Genomic DNA, 17,022 nt, shown 5'->3' on the forward strand with positions numbered 1-17,022 from the left:
CATCCCGGAGTCGATGAAGGTAATGGTGTAAGGTACCGTCAATTCATTCATGAAGTAGCATGCAAAGTTCGTGACTTAGAACAACAATATAAGAAGCTAGCTGAAAAACTTCCAGCTAAGCTTGATGATATATTTGAGCCCACTATTAAGATTCATTTTGGAACAAATGAGGTGGCTGCACTTTGTGATGTTGGTGCACGCGTCTCCACAATTTCAAAAAACTTATTTGATAAGTTAGGAATGGGGCCATTTAAAACTACTGAGTTAAGACTTCACTTAGCTGATTCAACCTATAGACAAGTTGTAGGCATAAAAAAGATAATATTGTACTAGAGATTAAAGAATGACCTATTCTTATGATCTTGTTATTGTGGGCATGCCTGAAGATCCTATAGCTCCTATAATTTTAGGAAGGCCATTTCTTAGAACGATTAAAGCTTTAATCAATTTACATGAAGGGAATGTGAGAATTGGACTACCATCCAAAGACCCATTTGTAATACACTTCCCTAAAAAGAAAAAGGCCAAACATGATGATGATGGGATCATTATTTTGAAAGTTAATTACTTTGGAGTGGGTCTTCCACTTCCAGCACCTAAGTGATCACCATCTTGGTCAAGCTAATTGACCTTAACTAGAAGTGCTCCATGTGAGGCAACCCATGTTCAATAAGTTTTTCTATCTAGTTCTTGTTCCGTTTAATGTCTAAACAAGGTCATCAAAATCCTCCTCCTCAATGCCTAAACGTTGTAGAAGATCATCAATTGCTTCCGCCTTCTTTGTCCTCGATCCCTCGGGCCAATTGCCCGAGTTCGCCGATGACCCCGCCATCTGATCGTTCTGCCAAAACCCCTAGCGATGCGCCATGAAGAGAGAAGCGATTTGATGTACCCCGAACAAGAGAGATCACTTTACCTCCGCCAAGGTGAGGGACCTAAGATCCGGATCGGATGCAAACCCCATATCGAAGACGGAGGCAGGAAACCTAGTCGCCATGACAAACGCGATAGCCCTGGGACTTTTCCTATTAATTGAGCTTGTATACTCTTCTTCACGACCACCTTGGTTCTCTCAGCCTCGGCCAGGTTCAGCCTTTCCATCTGTTCCTCCACACATGCACCATATGTCGCCATGTCCACCGCTAGATCCGATGGTCTCCACCTACCCTCTCACCCGTGCACCAAGGGTGGGCGCCCCATAGTCACCCCGAGTGCAACAAGAGCAAGAGAGATCATCAGGACAATAGTCAAATCGTCACGTAACAAGAGAGATCATCCGGAGAGTAGTCAAATCGTCACGTAGGAGAGATCATATTTGAGATCTTGTTATTGTGGGCATGCCTGAAGATCCTATAGCTCCTATAATTTTAGGAAGGTCATTTCTTAGAACTATTAAAGCTTTAATCAATTTACATGAAGGGAATGTGAGAACTGGACTACCATCCAAAGATCCATTTGTAATACACTTCCCTAGAAAGAAGATTGATAAACATAGTGATGATGGGATCATTACTTTGAAAGTTAATTACTTTGGAGTGGGTCTTCCACTTCCAGCACCTAAGTGATCACCATCTTGGTCAAGCTAATTGACCTTAACTAGAAGTGCTCCATGGGAGGCAACCCAATGTTCAATAAGTTTTTCTATCTAGTTCTTGTTTTGTTTAATGTCTAAACAAGGTCATCAAAATCATCCTCCTCAATGCCTAAACGTTGTATAAGATCATCAATTGCTTCCGCCTTCTTTGTCCTCGATCCCCCAGGCCAATTGCCCGAGTTCACTGATGACCCCGCCATCTGATCGTTCTGCCAAAACCCTAGCGAGGCGCCATGAAGAGAGAAGCGATTTCCTTCACCCCGAACAAGAGAGATCACTTTACCCCCGTCAAGGTGAGGGACCTACGATCCAGATCGGATGCAAACCCCGTATAGGAGACGGAGGCAAGAAACCCTAATCGCCCTGACAAACGCCAGAGCCCTAGGTCTTTTCCTCTTAATTGAGCTCGTATACTCTTCTTCAACGACCACCTTGGTTCTCTCAGCCTCGGTCAGGTTCAACCTTTCCATCTGTTCCTCCACACATGCACCATCTGTCGCCATGTCCACCGCTAGATCCGATTGTCTCCACCTACCCTCTCACCCGTGGCCATGTCCACCGCTAGATCCGATTGTCTCCACCTACCCTCTCACCCGTGCACCAAGGGTGGGCGCCCCATAGTCACCCCGAGTGCAGCAAGAGATCATCCGGAGAGTAGTCAAGTCATCACATAGCAAGAGAGATCATCCGGAGAGATCAGAAATCGCCTCTCGTGACACCTTCCACTAGAAACCCTATGAAGTCTCTCCGAAAAAAAAAACAATTCAGTCATGATTCCCTTTAAGGATCCACAAATTATGAAGGGCTCGCATGTATACATATATACATGTGAACCCCATTATTTGTGGATTGGTGAGGAAAAAAACTGATGGGCCGTACAGCCATTCAACTAGTAATGGTAAATCTCATAGGCTCTCACAACAAACTTTCCATCGATAAATAGAGATGGTCATGATTTAACTTGATTTAATTATTGCTATACTGCGTGCGTGGCTCCCTACTGGAAATTTACATGTACAGCGGCGATCACTAGTTATAAGTCCTACCAAAATTCTGCTACCAATGTATGCAACTACTATCAGTTCCATAGCAGAGCGGGGAAGATGAAAATAAAGAATGTGAATCTGTGGAACTATGTAACACAAACTGTAACCTATTTGTATGAGCAGGAAGAAAAAACGAATCAGCGATTTCGTGTCCAGCCCATGTCCTCCAGCTTAAGCAAGCTCCTTTGGAGAGGGAGAACGAGGGGGTGGAGAAATGAATGTGTATTCACAATCATGGGGCCTTCGCGCTTTGCCTCTTCCGCAGCGGGTTTGCTTCTTGTAAGACTGCCACAAGACAAACCAGGGTTATCCGCATTTGATAGGCAGGATCTTGCAGCCGTGCGTGGTACCGACAATTCTTTCAGTTGTCCCGGTTTCACTATTGTTATTGTCCCAATGGCTTCTGTTTGTAACCTGACTTCTGCCTCTCCAGCAACTTGACCTTGTTCTTGAGCTTCTTGTCCAGTTTCTTTATATATTTCTCTTCCCTTTCACGATCGGCGATACCGGACCAGAACACTTGACCAGTTAACGGCCACAGCCACTGGTCATTCCCGGGGTGCATGCCATCATCCGCTTCCTCTGCTAGATCCTCATCCATGCTCTTCAGGAGGGTGAAATTGAAGAACTTCACCCACATCTCGTTTCTTTCCTCGCGTGGATGCTGCTCTCTGACATCCCCAGTGACGGGGTTAAGGTAGACCATTTTCCTCCCACTATGATAAGCCCAAATATTTACAAGGATTTCCAGAATTCGACAGTAGCAGTGTCTTTTCTGGTAAGGATGATGGCTGAGTTGAGATGACATCTGCATTGAATTCTAAGGATAACTTTACAGGGGGGAAATGGTTACCTCAGGTTGTGAAGCGCCAAGCAAGCAGTTAGCTGGTTCAGTATTGTTTCCATTCAAGCTATGAAGTGAATCAACAAACATCCTACAAAACACAACTCATATCAAAATAATGAGCACATAAAGATAAGCGAAATACCTCACAAAAAATGTGACACGTTACCTTGAGAACATGATGAACTTCAAAAATGATGGGGTGGGCATCACCCAGCTATGAAGAGTAGACCAATAGTCACCATCATTGGGCATTGGTGGCAGGGCTGCAATGCCCTCTGGTAGCCCATACATGATCCTAAATGCATCCTCAAAAAGAGTTCTGCCAAAAAATGAAATAAAAATGTTGAAGATAAAGCCTAAGCATGCCGATTGGAATAGAGCAGTGCAGAAATCTCTTGCATAATACAGCGTACCAACTCCATCATCAAACAATGATTCAAAAGGTAGAGAACTAGCAGCATAACTCCCTTCAGATCAAGTTTAAAGAAAAGGAAAACGTAATACTAAGCCATGCAGGACAAAATGATTTGGGAAGTGGTTCTTCGCCCTACTGCCCAAACTCAAAGGAAGATTACTAAAACATAGACAGTAACATGTTAAGCATTCAAGGCACCTGCAGTGACCAGCATTTAGGCAATCACATGTTGACCAAAAGTCGGATGTTTGGTCGGTGTCGATTGGCACCCAGTAGTATATAACATCCTCATGATTTTCTCCAGCCATAGTTTTCTCTAAGATTACTTCAGCACTTTCAGACAAGGAAACCTGGTGAGAGAAGAACATTAAAAACATAATTCTCATACTCCTCACAGACCCCGCATTTGATATTTATGCCGCTTCAAGAAGACAATATAGGAAAATGGTACTTTTTAAATACATCTTAAGAAAATTTAGAGGATGCACCATTATGAGTAACGAAAATTATTAGTACTCTAAATATAGCATTTTGTAATGCCATTCTTGCGTGAATGACTTGCAAGAAAGGTTAACTAATAACTTATTAGTACTCTGAATAGATATTGTTCATCTAGTAAACCTGAAATACCAACATATTTAAATTTGAGCTGTATGTTTCAAGGTCCAGAAATTTTCTCTAACAGCTTATACTGAACATAACACAGGAGTATAATAAAACTTCCATGGTTACAATAGATGATTGCTGAATATGAGCTATTCTTTCAGAAAGAATACAAGTTTATAAACTAGTTCCTGAAACCGATATGGCCAAAAGTGGCATAGGACCGAGGAGTCAACGTGAAGCTCATATTTGTACCTTTCTTCCTGCAGCCCGCCATGACTGGAAACCTATCCACGGTAACTTATGTACAGTATCAATTCTGTTTGCAATTGCAAACATAGCACCAAATTCACAGAGAAGATCACGATAGTACGGATTGTCCAGAATCGAAAGCCGCATAACAGCATCAACATCATCTGATTTGGGTCTCCTGCCTCCTTTTGACTGATGCAAAACATATGCAAAAATAATCAGAAGCAGTGAACACAACTTCAATAGCAACATCAACAGGTAAAAGAATAATGCACCAAAGCATTTCTGTTGTGCAGCATACTCCACTTCAAATAATTGCTAGAGAGCTAGCAATGGCATTGAGCTCTAAATTTAGTTTCTTTCAAATTTACCCAGACTTACAAGAGTAATGCCACGATATAAAGAACCATGGTGTAAAAATGGCCATGCCCCTTCTCCATGGTAAATCTCATATATACAGACTGGTTGTCCAGTTCTTTCCAGTTCACCTTCATCACGTTCATTTCCTTCAGGCTTTAGCCTTTCCGATTTCCGGGCATTTCTGTACACCTCATCCCATGTTAACAGAGGTCTTTCCACCCTTTCATCAATCTACATATTACAAAAATATATTTAATTTTGTCCAGAATAGTAAATTTTAGTACTTTTGGAGAAGAGGAATTCAAAACAAGCAAAAAAAACTTGCCTCCTCCATTTCTCTTGTCTCGATGTCTTCAGATACTTCAACTTCACTTAGATCATTCCAATCAGATAGGCTAGGGTAGTCATATGAGGAAGTATCATTGCTATCAGAATAGGTTGTCTGATTACTTTGAGAGGATTCCTCCAAGAGAATACCAACAATCCTTGTGTGGCTATGTCTTTCATCTTCTGAAGAACTATTTCCTAGTGCAGCTTTCGACTCAAAATGATCCCATAACCACGTTTTCTCTTTAACTTTAGAGAAAGAAAGTGGTAACTTTGCATCTGAAGGATAGTGCAACACGGTTTCAAGAAGCTTAACATGAGCAATGATACACTCATATGCTAACATGTTCTTTGATAGTAACTTCCCCTCCAAAGCAACAGAATAAGCAGTGTCCAAAAGCCTTTTTTCCCCTAAAATCCTCATGAAAGCTGAAGCCGCTGTGCTTGGATCATCGGAATTAAAAAGAAAGCCATGAATACCATCAGTGACCTGAAAATAACATATTCGTTGACAAAAGCATCTCTCAACACTGGCAAAACAAAGAACATATTATGGAAGATGAAGTGGCATACATATTTTGTTATAACAGTTAGATTGGGCACAATGACTGGAATCTCCGACGACATGGACCGCAATAACAAAGGGGGGAAACTAGGTTCCTGTCTTAAAGAGCCGTAGAGAACAATGTCAACAAACATTAGCAGGTCTCTAATATCATGTGTCATGGGGAAATGCTTTACAGAATCATCAGGAAATCCCGTATGAGATGCAAATTCCTGTACAAAGAAAAAAGAAGATAGTTAGGGGGAGCCAGAGAGAATCCAACAAGGGACAACCAGTAGTCTCCCACCATGTGATGCATTCACTTCACAATAGCGATTGTAAATGTTTGTGCAAATAAAATGCACATCACATACGAAATGCCATGCACTAGTCATCTACCAACTTCGGTTAAGGAATCCTATATAACTAAGTAGTTCATTGCCCACTAACTGATTTTCCAAACCATGCAGCCTATCCACGTCGCCTAAATTATTATACCCGTTGGATCTACTAGCTTGACCAGTCTGCAACGATCCTAGCCATGATGGGAAATCAAACGTTTTGACCTTTGTGCTTCTCTAATGCAGCTAACGTTGTGTGTGCCTTTAATGCTAAACGATAGTTCATCTTCCTGTTGGGGTCCTTAACACCAATCTCTTCCCCTACGTTGCACGGATACTGCCGAAAGGTCACGTATCGGGGGTCGGACACGGCCGGATACACGGATACCTGGATACGTATCTGCACGTATCAGGCGATTTTTCGGTTTTTTTAAAGAAAATAAATCAGATACCTGTGGGATACGGCCATGATACGGGAGTGATACAAAAATACCCTAATCCTGTTGTATCTATACAGATGAAGGGACACAACACAACACACTTTCTCACCGTGATGTTTCACCTGGGCGCCACACGCCACATCAAATCGCTGGCCACATGTGCTGCTGCGCCACCGGACCAGTCGCCAGCGAGCAGATCCCTCCGCCGTCCTCAGAGTTCTCTATAAGTATCACAGTATCCGTATCCGTATCTGTATCGACGTATCAGCGTATCGCCGTATCCGGGCAAATCTCATGGAGCAGGTTTGATGCGGTATCCGTATCTGTATCGCGGTATCCGGGCAACATTGCTCTTCCCCTCTCTATAAGTCCCACTCAGTCGCATCATTCAGTCTACAAATTTCCTATTTCCAGCCATGGAACCACCATGGATACCATTGATCTCTTCCTCCAGTATCATCCGCACTCATCTGAGTGAGGTAGCTGCCGCTTCCACTGACTGCTATATCAGCAAGATGAGTCTGGCAATCCTTCTAAATATGTCCTGTGTTTTGGTTGGGGCTGCTTCATCTTTCATCATGTCCGCATGTGGTGGCTGCTTCAAAGCCTAGTAGGCCAATGAATGAGAACCATCAGCATTCCTCTTTCCCGCAGTTGAGTATTATTCTAATGAATAACTGACCTTTGCTTCAGATTGAACTCGATGAGGAGCAGCATGCCAAGCGATAAGAATATATTAAATTTCAGTTCTAGATTTTTATACACGTTTGTTACTCATCACTGAATTTAGGCCATTGAACATTTTCAGTTGTGTACTACTGAATTTCAGTTCTAGATTTTTTTTACAGGTTTGTTACTCCAAATCTTTTTTTTCCTGATTACATTTCCAAGCACGCCATTTTACTTTCCCATTGTTCACCTTTTTCTTAAGTGCTGCCCAATTATTTTGGTTTCGTATCATACGGTAATACTATTACTGGATATGACATTCGCCCTGGTGTCATCTCTGTCGATGTTCAGATTGTGCAGTAACCACTATGATGTGCCGTCGGCGCATTCCTTTCTTGGTAGCAATTTGCAAGCACAAATTTCTGATGGTGAAGATCTCCATCCGGCTGGACATGATATTAGTAGTCATCTTTTGTTGACCTTGAGCTTTTGGGAGAACGGAAGCAGACCCTATTTATGTGCAGAATGCACTTACTTGATTCTGACATTTCAAAAGGTTTTCTCCGTACATCGAAAAAAGGGGTTGTTTCCATAAAATCAATGATTTTGTGGTACAATTCCTAATCTGATACAATCACTTCTCATTTTTATGTGAGAGCTACAAGGCACGGCATTGTTGAGCCTTATCTGATTTTAGAAAACTTGCATACTCGGATAAGCTATCCATATCAAAAGTTAGAATTATTCCTTTGATTTTTTTCTAACTAATGTTCCATTACTGTAGTGTACTAATAATTTCAATTATTTGTTAATCTGATGTAATGACATTTTTTGCATCATATACATATATTGAGTATTTTCATGAACCTCATTTCCAGTTTAAAATATTTGTACTTTATCGAGAGCCTTTCATACCTTCCAAATTTATCGTCTGCAAATTTGAAATATAAATTCACGCAGCAACACGCAGAGTATTATCTAGTTTAATAGAACTTTGCAGTCCAAGCCTCTAAAAAGATATTGCTATTTTCTAAAATACAGGGCAATCCTCCCAAGATACGATAAAACTTGAATATAATCAATACCTGGAAAACAGAATTATAGGCGTCACTGCCATTTCCACAGAAAAGGATAAACTGCACTCGCAATTTTCTAGTCCTTGCTATTTCCATGATGTGTGGAGCTGATGCACGCAAGACTGCTGCATAATCCCATGGAAATTCATCAAAGAACAGGTAGCTCCCAACAACCAAAACAACAACATCTTCTTCTCCGATCCCATGCTGCTTCCTTAAAGTTTCTTGAGAATGTGATGTGCCATATCCTTTAGCAGCCCAGATATCAACCGGGGAACCAGAAATGACCAAGAAATTCCCAGTATCAAGGGGAGAGTATAACAACTGAAATCAGATAGGTAAAGTCAGGTATAAGCTATGTCCATATTTAATTTAATTATTTCAGAATATAAAGTTGAGACGGCACATACAGGGAGGTGGTTATCTGGAAACACAACATAAGTGCATGCATTAAAATGAGCTCGCCAATCTTCAATATGATTTGTTATGGACAGATGCGACTCCGGATAATTTCTAAGGTGCTGCCCAAGAGCATCATCATGAATAAGCCAAACCACTGGTAGAAGTTGAAAAGGTTCCTGCATAAGACTGAATACAACATAAACGTAGTTGAAGAGCAAACATATGGTGTGACAAAGGGGAGAGAAAATCCATAGTAGTAAAACAAAACAATAACTCATTTATTGACATTAACGTTAGTTAAACAGCTATATTAGAGAGCAACTTTCAGTGCAACTGGAATGCTTCTAGTACCACCAAAATTATTTTATTCTGGGAAGATTTGTCTTTGTCACTGACCGGCACTGCAACTTTCATCATGTGCTAACATGAATACAAACTTTGACACAGCTATTAAGTGTAACTCAATAATTAATCAGAACTCCAAAGCTAGATAATGATGATGCTTAAAAGGTCCTATCATTTTCCCAGAGCATTTCATGTACAGTGCTATGTGATATGAGATCGTGACTAAGATAAAGTAGGTTAACTGATATTTCTACTTCTCCAACACAATATTGACTCCAGATTTCAGAAGCAGAAAAACATCCAACTAAACCAAGCCATAAAAGATGCAATTAAACCATATAAAATGATGCAATCAAAGAAGATTAGTTTGTATTTTGTTGAACTGCCACGTCAAATTTGTTGAAATTTTGCGACAGTAAGTTGATTAGACCAGGTGGTCGTATACAAAAGGTACAAAGGTATTAGTTGATACAGTCATATACCAAGTATAGTATTTTAGCTAGTTCGACATTGAGAAGCAGTACACACCCATAAAACTAAATCTGACACACCGTATCAAAAGGGGAAAAAACTGACTCACATCGAAACAACCCTTTTCCCTTCTAGAGAGCTTACAAGCACAGCATTGTATCTACAAAATCAGGCGTACAAAGTAAAAGCACAAACGTTAGTATATAAAGACAAAAAATTATGAATAATGGGAAATGCTCCATGCTAAGTATTTGGTACTCACTTTAACCAATCGACAGACTTCAGCTTGTCAAATCTCACGACATTTACACGACAAATAGTCCTCCAAATGTCATGAGCTTTCCCGTAGGAGAATGCTAAAACCTGCTCCATAGCAACTCAGTCAACGAGAAACAGAATGAAGTGTTCTTAACATGCCAACAATAGCTGGACTTCACCAAACAAGCAATCTGCGCACAGCATTGTGAAGCAACTCACCTCGACCTCGTAACCCAGCCCGACGAGACTTTTGGCTAAAGTAGTGAGCAAGAGGGATTCTGCATCTATGTTCATAGTTCCCACAACCTGAAACAATGCAAGGGCCAAAGTCAACTCCGTGGCATGCAGCTGCACCATAAACAATGCATAACTACTGAGACTTGACCAATAGAAAAATAGCTATACACGAGCAAACACGAGGTGCACGTGCATCTATCTAGGTAAGCATGTCTGTTCCTCTGCCGAATAATCTCTGATCGGTACAGAAAAAATGATACTCCTAGATAACTGCAGTAATACCAGCGACTGAAACAGTCAGCATTTCACTTGTGGTAACTCCAAGGCGAGGTCCACTAGACGGATTAGAAAATGGGCATTTCCTCACTGGAACCGAAACTTACGAGCTAAATGCAGTGAAGCTGCTAATAGGTTTTGTTTAAGGAGCAGTGGAAGCGAGGGACTCACGAGCGCGAGTCTGACGGGCTGGGGGCCGGGCCACCAGCGGCGCGCGGATCTCGCGGCCTCGAGGCGGCTGCCGCCGTCGAGCGCGCGCAGCGCCACGCGCGAGGCGGAGAAGCGCATCGCCCCTCCCCCGGCGGCGGGCGGCGCCAGGGCGCCCTCCCCGTCCGCGCCGTCGCCGATGGGGAGCAGCTGCCAGACGACGAGCAGGGAGGCCGTGAAGAGCGCGACGAGGAGGGCGAAGAAGAGGTGGCTCGGGCGGCACGACAGGCCGGGCCGCCGCCGCCTCCGCACGGCGGCGCCCGCCGCCGCGGCGGCGGCCGAGGTGGACGCGCCGGCGGTGGGGAGGTGGTGGGCGGCGTCGGAGTGGGCCCCGCGCCGCCACATTGGAGGGAACGCCCGCGCGGCGGCGTCCGCGTCGGCAGCGGCGGCGGCGGCGGCGATCGGAGAGTTGTCCCGTGTCGGGGGGAGTGACTTGGCTGGGCTGGCTGGGCTGGGTCAGTGGGAGCTGCCCGTTGTTGGTACCATGCGATGCGATGCGATGCGACGCGTCGCGAGCCCACGGGCAGCTACTAGGACTAGGATACGATCGAGTCGAGTGCGCGTTTGGATTTGGCGACGCGTCGCGAGGGAGAAGGAGGAGATCAAGGCAAGGCGAGGCGATTTGCAGCAACCGCCGGCCACCGGGGCGCGGGGGGGCGAACGAATCTGTGGACTGCGTGGCGTGGGAGCCCGAGCGCAACTCAAGCAGTCAAGCGGGATGCTGTTGTATTCGTCCCATTCCTTCTTGTTTTTTGAGGGGATATGTATTTTATTTATAGCAAAAAAATGGTCAAAAAAATATTGATTAAGTAACCAAAATAAGTCAAATCATAGAGATTGGAACACATGAACAATAATAATAAACCTAAAAGTTACATCGAAAATCCTCAAATTTGCCGTCTTATTCACTTTCTTTTTCCTATATGATCCGGGAAAAACAACAAACGCCAAACCAACTAAAGTTGTATTAAGAAAAAACACTCAAGCGGTGTTAGCTCTATAGGTTTCGAAGAGTCGCTTGAGTCACCCATCCTAACAGGGCATAACCTAAAATCGATAAACATAGTGTAACCAAAGACACAGCCCTTAGGCCCTTACCAATGGCGGAGGCATGATTTAAGGTTAAAGGGGGGCAAACCTGTTAAGCTTTATTTAAGGGGGGCAAGATGCCTATTTTCCTGTAAAGAATATGTTAAAATAAAAACTTTGCTCTAATTTTTCTACTGCTATACCATGGCATAGAGGGTTGGCGGCGGGGGGGGGGGGGCATGGCCCTACTGGTCCCCTAGCTCCGCCACTGCCCCTTACAAAAAAGGCCACCGAACCATGGATTTTGTATTGTACCATGTGAGATAAACTTTGTGAGCTCTAAAGAATGGTAATTTGAGAACCACTAACCGAATCAAACTTGACAATATCATTGATGTCGTCGCCGCCACAATCGGACGAAGTTCTGTCTAACATTTAATTCTTAACAAAATGGTAAAAAAATATTGATTAAGTAACCAAAATAAGTCAAATCATAGAGATTGGAACACGTGAACAATAATAAAGATCTCTAATAAACCTTAAAGTTACATCAAAAATCTTCAAATTGCCATCTCATGCACTTTATTTTTTCCTATATGATCCGGGAAAAACAACAAACGCCAAACCAACTCAAGTTGTATTAAGAAAAACACTCAAGCTGTGCTAGCTCTATAGGTTTCGAAGAGTCACTTGAGTCACCCATCCTAACAGGTGATAACCTAAAATCAATAAACATACTGTAACCAAAGACACACCCCATACCAACGGGCAGGATTTAAGGTTAAAGGGGGGCAAAACCTTGGGGCCAAGATGCCTATTTTTCTGTAAAGAATATGTTAAAACAAAAACTTTGCTCTAATTTTTCTACTTCTATACCATGGCATAGAGGGGGGGCATGGCCCTACTGGTCCCCTAGCTCCGCCACTGCCCCTTACAAAAAAGAATGGTACCATGTGAGATAAACTTTGTGAGCTCTAAAGAATGGTAACTTGAGAACCACTAACCGAATCAAACTTGACAATACCATTGATGTCGTCGTTGCCACAATCGGATGAAGTACTATTTAATTCTTAAGATCTGTCTAATCTTTATGTTGGAATTACTTGGCATCTGGAAATCCTATCATGACTTTGCATCTGGAAATGATATCATTACTTTGCATCTGTATATTGAAAGAGTTGTTCCATTATTCTCAACTAATTTATGTGTTGCAATTGATTTTACTCAAAGTCTGGAAACCGAAAGTCTTTCCTCGACTACCCGGAGGTCCAAAACTAGGCAAACTGAAATCAAACTGAAAACAGATTTTCACTATACTAAAACGTCCAAAACAAGGAGATGACCCTCTGACATACTATCCATCGAAAACATAATTTAACAGGGGAACTACAAACCACTTTTCTCTAAAGGAATCTTGCTCGATCAAGAGATAATTCTTGACTAATGTCCCCTAGGATGACTGATTTCAGATCTTCTTGCTTGCTGATGTGAGACCAATCTGCCCATCTGTGCTGAACCAGTTTCTTGTTGGAGTAGACTGAATGATAAGTATGGAATTGCAACATATCATGGAAACGTGGGTCTGGGCAGGATTTCTCTTTTGCTGATCCATCTTCATTTGAGAATGGGTCTTCTCCTCTTATCCTTGTAAATTACACTTTGTCCATCTTGTGAAGATCTTCAGTTGCTAAGCTTGAGGAACACACCACATGCTCCCCATTGTCGGTTCGTATCATCCAAGACAACAACTACATTATGACATGGATCGAGATGTGGGATCTTTAATCCAGTGAGGCGTCATCACCAAAAAATACATGGGCCTAAAATTGAAGAAATCTAAAAGATAATGCAAACGTGGATATAGGTCACCCACATATGAACTGGAGGCAAAAGGGAAATGGCGACAATGAAGGTGGAAGAAGCTCGCTTAGCAGTAGCTAAGACCGTGAGAGATGAAGTACTTGCCATTCTCAATAGGGGTATTTGCATTATCTTGTTGCCATAGGTTGGCTTTCTGAAAGATCGAGGTTCTGTCAACTAGAGGAGTGATTGGGGAGCTAAAATCTGAAGCAATAGGAAGTAAAGAAGATATAACGACAAGTGCGATCAAAGTAGTGCAAGAACTAAAAGCTATATGCAAGGACACTATGTTCAAGTTGTTGGTAGGAACTATATGTGTTCATCGAAGAGGCTATTATGTGTGCCTTGAAGGCTTGAAGTCATCTATCTTCACTTTCTTCTCCTCGAGCTCATATTTCTCTGAATTTGATCAATCACTTCTGGTGGATCTTGAGGTGATCCCAAATATCCACAAACTTTGTCAATGCGATTTTACATATCAGAACCTCTCGAGCTATACCTAGCCGACTAGGGGACGCCAAATCTTCAAGAGTAAAACTGACAATATATAGGCTAGACGATTCTCTAGCTTGCCGTGCTCAATTAAGATCAACTTTCCTATTAGGTTTTGAAGGTGTGCTCGGGAATAAGAGAAAGTTTCCCTCATGGTGGGAAATGTGTCTCATATCTAAAAATCAAAACTCTAGCTTGTATGGTCCGACATCCATAAATAGGCACATACCAGAATAGAGGCGTTGTTATGTGATACTCTTTCGGTTACACCAATTCCTGAAACATGTCATACCAAGAACGATCAAAGGTTCAGGCACCTGTGCCTCAAACAATTAATATAGTGGACTAAATATTTGCTCAAGCTGGTGACTTCGACGACAGCCTGGTCACATAACCAATCCATGTGGTCTAGACTTGATACTCAGTGAACCCATATTTCAACTATGCAAAGTAACTAACACACCAAGCCAACAACCATTTTCCCATCAAGGTGGCTGCAATGTCGTTGATTCCCTCTTGCCACCATTCGCTCGCACTCTACGCAAGGCAAGACACATGCACCCAATTCGTGCCACCTCTTTAAGACCTGAGAGCACCCTATTTAGTTATCGGTGAGCTATTTAGTTATCGGTGAGGAGCCTCTTTCTCCTTCTTTCTTCTTGCATCGTCTTCCCCCTCCAGATTGGGAAGTGTGACCTTTCACTATGTAAGCTTAGGGAGCAAGTGGACACATGTCAGGTTTCCATCATAAAATTGGACCATAGTAGTTCTCACAAATAGATCAGATGTATATCCCTCTAACTATAGAATACATGGTTACTTCATTATGTATTACTATATGATACATCGGCCGCTCGTTCTCCGGTCTCTCATGATCCCTGCCAGCGCGGAGCTGCTCCCGTTCATCCAACCTTGTTGTCCTTCGCTAACCTGGAGTTGGGCTGAGTTCGTGGGTCACTCGACGATGCATGTGTCGGTTCCACCAAGCCCACCTTCTTGGTGATGCAAGGATTCCAATGGCATCGCCAATTTGGACTCTGCTTCGCCGGCCCAATTTGCCCTGCTGAGCTCGGAGCTACTTCAATTGTCCATCGACCACAATTGAGGAGGTGTCTTGCCCCCTGTGTGAAGAGGTAGTGATAACCCACAAGTATAGGGGATCGCAACAGTCTTCGAGGGAAGTAAAACCCAAATTTATTGATTCAACACAAGGGGAGGTAAAGAATACTTATAAGCCTTAACAACTGAGTTGTCAATTCAGCTGCACCTGGAAAAGCACTAGTAACAAAGATGATGTGAAAGCAGCAGTAATATGGGAGCAATAGTAAAAGTAACACAGCAGCAGTAGCAGTAATATGAGAGCAATGGCACCAGAAAATAGTTGATACTACCTCCAATGACATGTAGAACGAGTATATGATGATGAGAGATGGACCGGGGTTCCCAGCTATCTACACTAGTGGTAACTCTCCAATAACAAGTGTTGGGTGAACAAATTACAGCTTGGGCAATTGATAGGATTGAAATAGCATTAAGACAAAACATCAAGATTATTAATCATGTAGGCATGTTTTCCATATATAGTCATACGTGCTCGCAATGAGAAACTTGTACAACATCTTTTGTCCTACCAGCCGGTGGCAGCCGGGCCTCAAGGGAATCTACTGGCAATTAAGGTACTTCTTTTAATAGAGCACCAGAGCAAAGCATTAACACTTGGTGAAAACATGTGATCCTCATACCTACGCCTTCCCCTCCAGTTATCCCGATTCTTGTCACTCCGGGGCCTCGGGTTTCGGACATAGACATGTGCAAACAACTTGTAGATACAATCTAAGCAATAAGTATAGAGCTTAAATCTAAGATCATGCCACTCGGGTCCTAGTGACAAGCATTAAACACAACAAGATTGCAGCAACTATAACTTCATAAACTTTATAGTAACAATCCATCGGATCCCAACAAACACAACACCGATTACATCAGATGAATCTCAATCATGTAAGGCAGCTCATGAGATCATTGTATTGAAGTACATGGGAGAGAGAGTACCAACTAGCTACATCTAGAACCCGTATTCCATGGGGGAACTACTCACGGAGCATGATGGAGGCGGTGGCGTCGATGGAGATGGCTTCCGGGGGCACTTCCCCGTCCCGGCGGCGTGCCGGAATAGAGATTTTGTCCCCCGAATTGGAGTTTCACGATGGCGGCGGCGCCCCTGGAATCTTTCTGGAGTTTCGTCAATTGGTATCGAGGTTTTAGGTCGCAAGGGCTTATATAGGCGAAGAGGCGGCGCAGGAGGGGCACCAGGGCGCCCTCCCCACCTGGTGGCGCGGCCAGGCCTGGGCCCGCGCCCAGGTGTGGTGTGGTGGCCCCTGGCCCGCCTCCGACTCTCCTTCGGTGTTCTGGAATCTTCCGGGAAAAATAAGATATTTGGTCTTCGTTTCGTCGAATTCCGAGAATATTGCCCGAACAGCCTTTCTGGAACCAAAAACAGCAGAAAACAGGAACTGACACTTCGGCATCTTGTTAATAGGTTAGTTCCGGAAAACGCATAAAAACATTATAAAGTGTGAGCAAAACATGTAGGTATTGCCATAAAACAAGCATGGAACATCCGAAATTATAGATATGTTGGAGACGTATCAAGCATCCCCAAGCTTAGTTCCTACTCGCCCTCGAGTAGGTAAACGATAACAAGAATAATTTCTGTAGTGACATGCTACTTACATAATCTTGATCATACTATTGTAAAGCATATGAGATGAATGCAGTGACTCAGGGCAATGATCTATAGTTGCTAACAAATAGATAACATATAGCAAAACTTTTCATGAATAGTACTTTCAAGACAAGCATCAAAAGTCTTGCATAAGAGTTAACTCATAAAGCAATAGATTCAAAGTAAAAGCATCGAAGCAACACAAA

The 17,022-nt window shown here is 43.0% G+C and overlaps 1 pseudogene; it reads right to left on the reverse strand.

The window, feature by feature from the left end:
• Nucleotides 1-2,490: 2,490 nt before the first annotated feature.
• LOC124706187 lies at nucleotides 2,491-11,055 on the reverse strand (annotated as a pseudogene).
• Between the last annotated feature and the right edge of the window lie 5,967 nt (nucleotides 11,056-17,022).

The sequence above is a fragment of the Lolium rigidum genome, chromosome 4 (assembly GCF_022539505.1).
Source record: "Lolium rigidum isolate FL_2022 chromosome 4, APGP_CSIRO_Lrig_0.1, whole genome shotgun sequence".
NCBI lineage: Eukaryota > Viridiplantae > Streptophyta > Magnoliopsida > Poales > Poaceae > Lolium > Lolium rigidum.